The sequence below is a fragment of the Gossypium raimondii genome, chromosome 4 (genome assembly GCF_025698545.1).
Source record: "Gossypium raimondii isolate GPD5lz chromosome 4, ASM2569854v1, whole genome shotgun sequence".
Taxonomy (NCBI): Eukaryota; Viridiplantae; Streptophyta; class Magnoliopsida; order Malvales; family Malvaceae; genus Gossypium; species Gossypium raimondii.
In genome coordinates, this window is record NC_068568.1 from 39949747 (window position 1) to 39960313 (window position 10567).

The window sequence follows — 10567 nt, forward strand, 5'->3', positions numbered from 1 at the left end:
CCAGTGCAGGCACCATCCATCTATCGCCTGCCTAAGAATTTTCCTGTAATAACCTGATTTTCAGTGGTGACGGAAAAGTGATTTTGGGACCACAAATTTTTGTCGTGTCAACTTGTAATTGTTATTTTTAGAATATTTATAGAGTTATTAAAGTCGTATTAAAATTTGGTTTGAAAATATTATCGTTTAGATAGTTAATTAAAGAAAAAGGACTAAATTATAAAAGGTGCAAAATATAGTAATTTTAGTAATTAAGTGATCAACTGGTTTAAAGAATAAATGAGGGAGGACTTAAGAAACAATTATGCCTTAAATAGAATAGTGGGACGGAAATTAAATGGAAAATAATAAAATAGTGTGAATTGGATGATAATTTTGTAAATAAATGAAAGTTTAATTAAAATTAAGTTAAATTAAAAGAATGAAAAACAAAATTCATTTTATTATCTTCTTCAAATGGCCGAATTCCATAGCTAAGGCGGAGGGAGAGCTTTGGTTTGCTTATTTCTTTGCATGTAAGTCCATTTTGATTCAGTTTCTTGTAATTTTTATATTTTTGAGATTGTTGCAATTAGGTCCAGCTAGCCCATACCTCCATTTTTAATTCTGTTAAAAATTTATAAGTTTCCATTGATTGATATTGAATATTTTTTATGAATACCATGTATTTGGAGCTTTGATTATGTTGTTTGATGAATTTGTAAAGTGATTTTTATTAGATTTTGATTTTATGATTAAATTGTGAAATGTCAAAATATTAGGGTTTAATAGTGAATTATATGTTTGTTAAGGTTGATTGAGGACCCAGTAAATTTGAATAAAATATTGATTTGAGAAAAATGGTTAATTTGATGAATTTAAGGTTAAGGGATTAAATTGTAAAAATTATAAAAGTTTAGGGTAACTGTGTAATTTTGAAAAATAAAAGGGTATTAATTATAAAATGGTTTGAAAATGAAATATGTGCTAATAAATAAATAATTTTACTTTTTAGATCAAGATCCCGTAGATACTCGTGAAAAAGGAAAAATTGCAGAATAATCCCTGAACTTTTGCAACTCCTACAATTTGGTCCAGGTATGTTCGTACGGTTCCGATATAAAATGAATTATTGTGTAGTCTAACATGATACAATTTTTTTATTTATTTTTAATTGATGATGATGGATGGTAATTTGAGGTTTAATATTGAACTTAATCCTCGGCTTGATTTGAACGCCGGATAGAGTACAGTTGTGTTTTGGTGCGTTATGGTGGTTTGGAGTGGAGATAGTATTGGAGGGATATATTCATATATTGCCTGAGTAAACCTAGGTTCAGCATTTGTTGCAAACTCTCGTGTTATACTCTCTTTTTGGTGTGTTGGTTGGATTAGCTCTTATGAGCATTGGTGTGATGGTTGGTTTAGCTCTTATGAGCATCGGTGTGATGGTTGGATTAGCTCTTATGAGCATTGGTGTGATGGATGGATTGGCTCAAGTGATCATCTGGTGTGTTTGGTTGGACTGATGATGTACTTCTATCCGTAAGTCATTCTTTAAGTTAAAAATCTTGGTAATTTAATTTGTTGAGTAACTCTAATGGTTTTTTCATAAATACTTGAAATTTGAATTGATAAGTTATGAATTACCAATTGAGATTGTGGATGATAGGAAATTTTCATGGTTGTTATATTACTTTTTGATTTGTCGATTTAATATGTCGAACTTATTAAGTTTCATTGATCTTACTTGTGTTAAACTTTGTTCTTATAGATACTTGAAAGATGGGACGACCGGATCAGCTCTCAAGTCACACTATCCAGCTTAATTCGGTAGATTTTGAAACGTTTATTTTAGATTATATGGCATGTAATAGGTTGAATAATGATACTAATGTTTTGGTTATGTAAATAGTTAAATATGAATTTGGTTGTACAAATTGCTTTGGTTGGTTTTCTTTTGGTACTTTTGGTATTTCATCAATATGTGTTAATAAGTTCATTTGAAACTTGTTGGAGGATAAAAGTGCATGTGTTGAATTGGTTGTTAAGTAGCTAAAATATGGTATGTTTGAATTGATGATTATAGGTGAAATCTTGAATGAATTAATAGGTTCAATTGATGTTATGTTTTAATATAAATATATATATATTTATGGTACCAACGAGGGTACATTGGTTATACACTGAATTAGGTTGATTTTGGCATGTTTTTGGCATGATTTAAGTCAATTTGGATAGGTACTTTGATTGGTAAATGGTTTGCTTAGGTTCCAAGTAAGTTTGAAATGGTAAACTTATTGATTAAGGTACATTTTAGGTCCACATGGCCATGCAACACAGCCGTGTGTCTCTTGTAGGTTCAAGGCATACAAGTCAAGCTGTTACACGTCCTAGCACACGGGTGTGTGAGGTTATTTCGAGGGGTACATGGCCTGGAACACAGGGATGTGGCTTGGCCGTCTGACCCAAGTCAGTGAGTTACACGGTCATAGACACGGGCTGGGACATGGCTGTGTGTCCCTATTTCGAATGTCCACACGGCCTGAGACACGGGCGTGTGTCTCAGCCATGTAAGTCACACGGCCGTGTGACCCCTACAGTCCAAAATTTTCAACTTTTTCTTAAAATTTCAAAATATTGTTGATTTAGTCTCGAATTATTTCTATAGTATTTTTAGGGCCTCGAGGGCTCGATTAAGGGACATTATGAATGTATTTGAATGAAATTTAATTATGTTTGTATTAATGTATGATTTGATTGGTTTACTATTTTGTTTGTCCGGTAATGCCCCGTAACCCTGTTCTGGTGACGGATACGAGTTAGAGGTGTTACATTCCCACTGCATGCCATAGCTTATTCCACCTCCCCCTTGCCTCCTTGCAATCCTGTAGGTAAGTCAAAGCAAAAGTTAGCATCTAGGCAGTAACAGAATTCTGGTTTCGCCAAACAAAAGCATTCCTAAAAAATCAAATACTTCAAACTATTGAACAACTTTTCTCCATTAGATTGTTGTCACCACTTTCTAAAATATTGATTAAGAAATACCTTGTGCTATCACCCCTCTTCTGTATACCACTAAGTTGCCATACCAGTGCAACTAAAGAAAGTTTGGCTCGACTCTAACATTTTTTTTTCAATTTCAATAAAATTTAAAACTTGAATAAATAATGAGTGAAAAATTCCAACATAGATATACTGACTTTAAATATATATATATATGAACATTTAAAGCATATTTAAGAATATCATAACTTGTATTCATAATCAAACCCTATACTATCAAACATCTTAATTTTTGAATGCAAGTAATTCAAAATAAAAAAAATATCCAACAACCTAATTTTTTTTACATAAGCATGTAAAAAGTCCTCAATTTTTTTCAAGAAAATTCAATTAAGTCTCTACTCTCTTTTTTTTACACTCAATTGGGTACTTGAATTATCAAAATGCATCAAAAAGGCCCTTTGAGCGTTAACTTTAACAGTTGACCGTTAAAGTTAAATGCTCTTAAATTTTTTTAGTTAGTCATCCATGTCACAACCACGGTGTGACATGTGGCAAAAATTTATAAAAATTATTAAATTTTATTAGAAATTAGAAAAAATTATAAAAATCGTAAAAATATATATAATTTTATAAAAATTATAAAATGCATCAAAAAGACCCTTTAACCGTTGACCATTAAAGTTAACGACACCCAATTTTTTCAGTCAAAGCCATCATGTGTCGCAACATAGCATGACTATGGCGAAAAATGATAAAAAATAAAAATTATAGAAAAATTATAAATTGCTTCTTTTGGTACAATGGTTTTAATAACTTTTTTACGAATTTTATATTTCTTTACATTTTTTTAATTTTCTTACGACTTTATAAAATTTTATAATTTTTTTCTATATTTTTACTACTTTTATAAAATTTTACAATTTTTATAATTTTTTACAATTTTTATAATTTTTTTTCTAATTTTTAATATTTTTATATTTTAATAATTTTATAACTTTAATTGATTTTTATTTTATTTTTTTCACATGTCACGTTATGATTGTGGCACGTAGTGACTTTAACCAGAAAAAACGAAGAGCAGTTAACTTTAACGGTCAATTGTTAAAGTTAACTATCAAAGGATTTCATTAATGCATTTTGATAGTTCAAGTACACAATTAAGTGAAAATAATGGCTTAATTGATTGTTTTAAAGTTTAAAAAATTTAATACATTTTGAAAGTTTAAATATTCAATTAAATAAAAAAATAGGGATTTTTTTTAAAGCTTTTAAGTATTCAATTGAGTGGGGGAAAAACATCAGTTTAATTACTTTTTCTTAAAGGGTTTTTAGACGTTTATAGCACGTTTGGTTCGCTGTAATAGAATAGAGGTGTAATGGAATAGAAGTGTAATAGAATAGAGGCGTAATAGGTAATTCTTTTGTTTGGTTGAATGGAATGGAATAGAGGCGTAATGGTATTTTTGTGTTTGGTTGAATGAAATAGAGGTGTAATAGCATAAGGAAAAAAACTAAAATGACTAGAATACCCTTAGCAGAATTTTTTTAGGTAAATGATTATTGTTATTGTTATTAATTTTTAATAAGATTATTAATATAAATAATAAATAATTTAATCATATTTTAACATAATTATTATTAAATATAATTTAATAAAATATATGAATTTACTAAAATCATAATATATAACACTATAAAATATAATTTAAAATAATTATTATTAAATATAATTTAACAAAAATATATAATTTAATAAAATTCTTAGTATTAAATATTCTTATGATTGTATCAACAAACTTTATCAATTTCTTCTATCAAATATTAAAATATTTGAACTTGACTTTGAATAATGATTTTATGATTGTTACTTTACCATCAGTAACCCAAGTTCAATTTGCTTAACAACATAATGAATTAGGGTTTTTCTTCATATTCCCAATTATGTATTCCATTTCCGACCGTAAAGCACCTTTCAACTCATCTCATCAGTGATTTTCTGTCCATTGACAAATTAGGATTCTATTGTTTGTGCATCAACAATTTCGAATTCTAAAATTTAGAAAGTAAATTTTATTTTCTCAATTTCATTTTTGTTTCTAGTTTTGAATTATAGCAATTTTGGTCTTCAATGTTGTTTTCTTCTTTCATTTTAACTTTTTTTGTATTTTTCGTAGAAAGATGAATTTTTATGATTAAACTTTTCGACATGTTTATTTTCAATTTTTCCACGAGCATTTAGATAAGAAAAATATTAAAACTATTCAAAAGTTACTTGTTTGTTTCAAAACGAATTATATAAGGACTAAATTGCTCATTTTTATATTAGAGGACTCAATTTGCTCTTGAATTTCTAATAGTTTAACCAACAAAAGTCTTACATGACCTAACAAAAAACCTCTCCAACTAAATTGCACTGCATAACTTGTTTCTCCTTTTGTCATAAATGTTGATGAAATTGTTGGAAGTTTCTCCTTTTGTCCATAATGTTGCCCGTGATCGACTGAAGAACGTTGCCTTCCTAGAAGTGATAGTTGTAGCTAGTGCACACCTGTTGACAAAGCCTTGCATTAATATGGCTCTAGTGTCAACATTTTGAGCTATAGCCACTACTAAACCTTTGTCATCCCATTTGATACCGTCCAACAATGTATCAACCTAAAATTAAAACTTTTAGATATTTAGGTCCTTATAGATGTGCGGCTTTTCAAAATATACAGAAGTCTAAGAGAATATATATACAAAATCAATGAGATACCATACAAGAATAACAACTTCACTATAACCATGCGTCTACATAGTGCAAAGATCTACCATATTGTATTTTCACTACCATACATGCGGAGGGCAGGAACACGACCCCAATTCTCGATTCCGGAATCAAGAGCTAAGTGCTTATATTCCATGTTAATCTCTTCCAGTTGTGGAAATGGAGAACTGAGGATATAATGGCAGCACAACAAGCTTTTTTATCCTGTCTAGCTTAAACTGTGTTGCACATAATAAATGCTTATCGGTAATCAGTATATAACCTGAATTGAATTTGAAGATAGATCATTCAATGCTACACAGAAAATTCCAAATTAATATATGAGGTACAAAGTTCTTCAAAGGCATAACCAAATAAGAGTATCCCTCATGTAAGGATTTAATCAACTTAACAACCACCTTAAATATCAACAAAAGCGCAATAGAAAGAGCTCACTCTTCGTATATGGTATCATACAAGTTCAAAACACACACAAATTTGTTAGGCTATCAAAAGACGAACCTGTTCAATGACCTCCTCTGTGAATGGATACCAATATTGCATTCCAACATACACACTGACATTCACATTCTTTGCCTCTAAAGCCATTCGAAGAGCATTTGCCTGCAACGAGTTCTTTAAACTATAAATATACTTGCCAGTTTCCCCAAAGCACAGCATGGTTCATTTTGGAAAAAAATATCCATATAAAAGTACAATAGTTCATTTTCAAGCCATTAGCTCAGGAAAAAGTAACAAGCAAATTTCTACAATCAAGGGACTCGATTTTACCTGTTTATCGGTTATTTTACGCAAAGGCGAGCTGCCACCAATGGCAGCATACCCTTCTTCACTTTTCGGAGCTCGAAGAATAGATATTAGCTTCGCCAATGGCCGTTGAAGTAACTTAAACCGCCCAGGCAACCGTATTATATCCTGCACAAAGAAACATCATCACCTCAACACCATTGTAACTTGAAACCCACAAATGTTCATATGAAATACACACACACAAAACAAAAAAAGAACAAGCAAAATAACGTACAGGATCAGCAAACAAGTTATATAGAAAAGGTTAAACATCTTTAAGTGTCTCTGGCCCTCCAAGGTTCAAAAGAAGAACCCCAATTTTTTCCTCCATGGCATGTGAGTGATGAGATTCCACAACATCATTTTCACCCAAGGTGTAAACCCCCACCCTGCAAATTGCTTGCAAATGCAGATTTCTCCTCTGAATTAGGCCATCACTGAGAAAGGGTTATTTGATAAGGGCTTTAGATGAAGGGCTTTAGATGAAGGTTTATTCACACCATTGAATCCATTAGATGAATGTCGTGAGAAAGACGCAATGCGTCTGCCCCGAGGAATCGACCAGAAAAAAAAACAATATAAAGAAATGGACAAATCCAAGAATTTCATCTTTGATTCAAAAAAAGAAGAGCTAAGAACAATCTTAGGTTCTATAAAGTTAAAAAAAAAACCCATTTAGACAAAAACTATAAAGCATAAACCTCTGATTAATAGTTCAAAGAAAATAAAAGGATTACCTTGAAAATCTACCATCAGAATAGCAGAGACTGGAACCACAGAGTTTGGTATATGAAAGAACTCCAGATAAAGATGCTGCCTCCATGATTTTTATCAAAAATAAGAATTGGAATCTGGGTATTAGGTGAATTTGGGAGAGATTTTCCACGGGTTAGTTGAGAGAAAAATGACGAAAATTGTTTATAAAGAAAATTGGAAATATCAGATTAAAAACTGTGTTGGTTCCCAAGATTGAACGTATTATTAATGCCTCCAAAAATGTTGCTTCAAACACCCCCTAATAAAAGCTTCCTTGAGAATTACTGAAGTCGGTTGATTAAGTGACGGCAGAACCGATGGCAGAACCGATGGAAGGGAAAAGAAATTATAGAGATAACCCATGAAGAAAATAAAAGAAAATAAAACGAGAAGAACTGATGGCAGAACCGAACGAGATAATCCATGAAGAAAATAACAACAATAACAGAGATAATCCATGAAGAAAATAAAAGAAACAAACAAGAAGAACAGATGCAGAACCGATGGAAGGGAAAAGAAATTACCTCTAGAAGGGAAACTTGGGAGAATCGGAAGCTTGATGAGGGCAGAAAATGGAATAGAAAAGATGAAAAGCGGGCGGAATCCCTAATCGGCGCTGAAGGGGCGTAATAGCCATTACTGGCAATGGGAGTAATAGGCCAGTAACCGATTCGGGCTGTAATGTTATTACAATGAACCAAACACCCGTTTGGTTGTGGGCCCGCTGCATAGGGGGGAATGCATGCCTATTCCTCCCAACCAAACGCCCTCTTAGTTTTTCTTTTATATTTCGCTCAAAAAGTCTCCTCACTAAAAATACAATAAAATAAAAAATTCAACAATGAATAACCGCCGTCGACAATTGTAAAATAAAATAAAATAAACCCAATAATCTTCAACTTTTCAGGTTATATAAACAACGTCTTCTATCATACAGCATCCAAGGATCCATAAAATCTTAGTAACCTTTTCGTGTCGATTTGTTGTTCACAAAGAAGTACCTGAGAAACTACAAAGGAAAAATGGAAGTGAGAGTTGAAAATGGAGGATCTTATGAAGTTGGAAAATCTGGGTGGGGTAAATCTTTGCCAGTTCCAAGCATTCAGGAGATTGTGAGAAGCGATTTTCAATCAATTCCCCAAAGACACATTCATGAAAATAAGGATGGTAATTATTTCCGAGGATTTGGCTGATTCTCTTGAATTTCCCGTCATAGATTTCTCATTTCTAGCCAAAGGTGATGAAGATGAAGTCCAGAAACTACAGAAACTACACCTTGCTTGCAAGGACTGGGGATTTTTCCAGGTAAATCCCATATCTCCCCCCCAAAAAAAAACATGTATTTTACTTGGAGTTCAATTCAGAAAAATTGGAAATCGGCTCAATCATTATGTGGCTGAGTGTAATGAAGTAATATTAAACGCAGGTAATAAATCATGGGGTGAAAGAGGAAATCCTGGAGAAGATAAAAGCAGCGGTAGCAGCTTTCTTTGAGCTGCCATTCCAAGAGAAAAAGAAATATGCAAAGGCAGAAAATGAAACAGAAGGATATGGTCAAAACTTTGTGGTCTCTGAGCACCAAAAGCTTGATTGGTCTGGCATGATTTATTTATTAACTCCCCCTTCTCAAAATAGAAACTTCAAGTTCTGGCCCCTCTCTTTACCAGGTTTCAAGTATGTACCCTCCAAGTTTATGTTATCTTTTGAATCATTTAAAAGCATTATATATTTCGATTTTCGAGTTGTAGTGATGTTTGCATGGGCTGTATTTTGACAGAGAAGCATTGGAAGAGTACTCGAGAGAAATGCAAAAGCTAGCCGAGAACTCCAAGCCAACTTTTCAATATTAATGGGGTTGAAAAGAGATGGGTTAAAAAGGTTACAAGGGGGAGAGCTTAAACAAGGCATAAGAATGAATTACTACCTATCTGTTCAAGGCCTGATCTTGTTCTCGGGTGTAGCCCTCACTCAGATGGCACAAGCTTCACTTTGTTGTTGCAAGATGATGATGTCACTGGCCTCCAAATTAAGCACAATGAAGCTTGGGTCCCTGTTAAACCTATCCCAAATTCACTTGTCGTCAACATTGGTGATGCCACTGAGGTATATATATATATATATATATATATATATATATATATATATATATGTAACATATGAGTTTGATTTTAAACTCTCATACTTATGTTAATTTTTTATTCTTTGGGGTCCAGATTCAAAGCAATGGAATGTACAAAAGCATTGAACATAGAGCCATAATAAATGAGAAGAAACCAAGAATATCAATTGCAACATTCTTGTTTCCAGATGATGAGCAAGAAATTGGTCCAGTTGAAACAATGATAGATGACCAGAATCACCCCAAATTGTATAGAAACATCAAGTATGTTGACTATGTTAGAGAAATGTTTTCCAGGAAAATGGAAGGAAAAGCTCACACCCAATTTGCGAAGCTATACGGCAAGTAATTCATAATAACACGTTTGGTCCACAGGAATAAAATAGGATTGTAATCAAATAATCTTTCTATAAGAATGGAATAAGGCTGCAATGAAATTGAATAGGCATAATAATAATTTGGTTGGATGAAATGAATTGAGTATTTTAATAGTATTCATGAATTTGGCCGCGAGGAATAGATATGTAATAGTTTTTAAAAAAAACCTAAATAACAAATATGTCATTTAATAAAGTAAATTATGTTTTTATTTTTATAAAATATTGAAAAACTAAAAGTGTTAAATGACTAATATTTAATGATAGATACTAAAAATAATAATATTTTACTTTTATTTAAAATATTAGATATAAAATAATAATTTTATATATTATTTAGTTAAATACATTTATATCATATATCTCTAAAAATATTTTTGTTATAATTTAATAAAAATTTTATTTCTGGAAGTTAAGGTTTAGTTTCCTAATTTTTTTAAAAAAAAAGTTTAATATCCTAAGTATTTTTCTCTTTCGAGATCCTCTCGCCTCTCACTTCTAAATCATTTTTCTCTGCTAAATCCCCCCAAATTCAAGAACACCTGCTTGCTGTCACCGTTGACTACCGTGGCCTCACCTAGAAAGCGCTAAAATTTTGGCTCTTGCTTCATCTCAATCTCCTTTTTCAAATTTTCTAATTACTTTTCTCTAAAAATCACCGCAAAAACACAAATCTACAAAAAGAAGTCAACAAAATCCCCTTTGTTTTTGTTGTTGGAATCGCTCCGATTGCTTTGGTTATTGATGTGTTCTTTCTTCCTCCTCACCTCT

General features: G+C 31.8%; 1 pseudogene; it reads left to right on the forward strand.

Moving 5' to 3' along the window:
- The first annotated feature begins 8225 nt into the window (after positions 1 to 8225).
- Positions 8226 to 9802, forward strand: LOC105778945 (S-norcoclaurine synthase 1-like; annotated as a pseudogene).
- Positions 9803 to 10567: the final 765 nt, after the last annotated feature.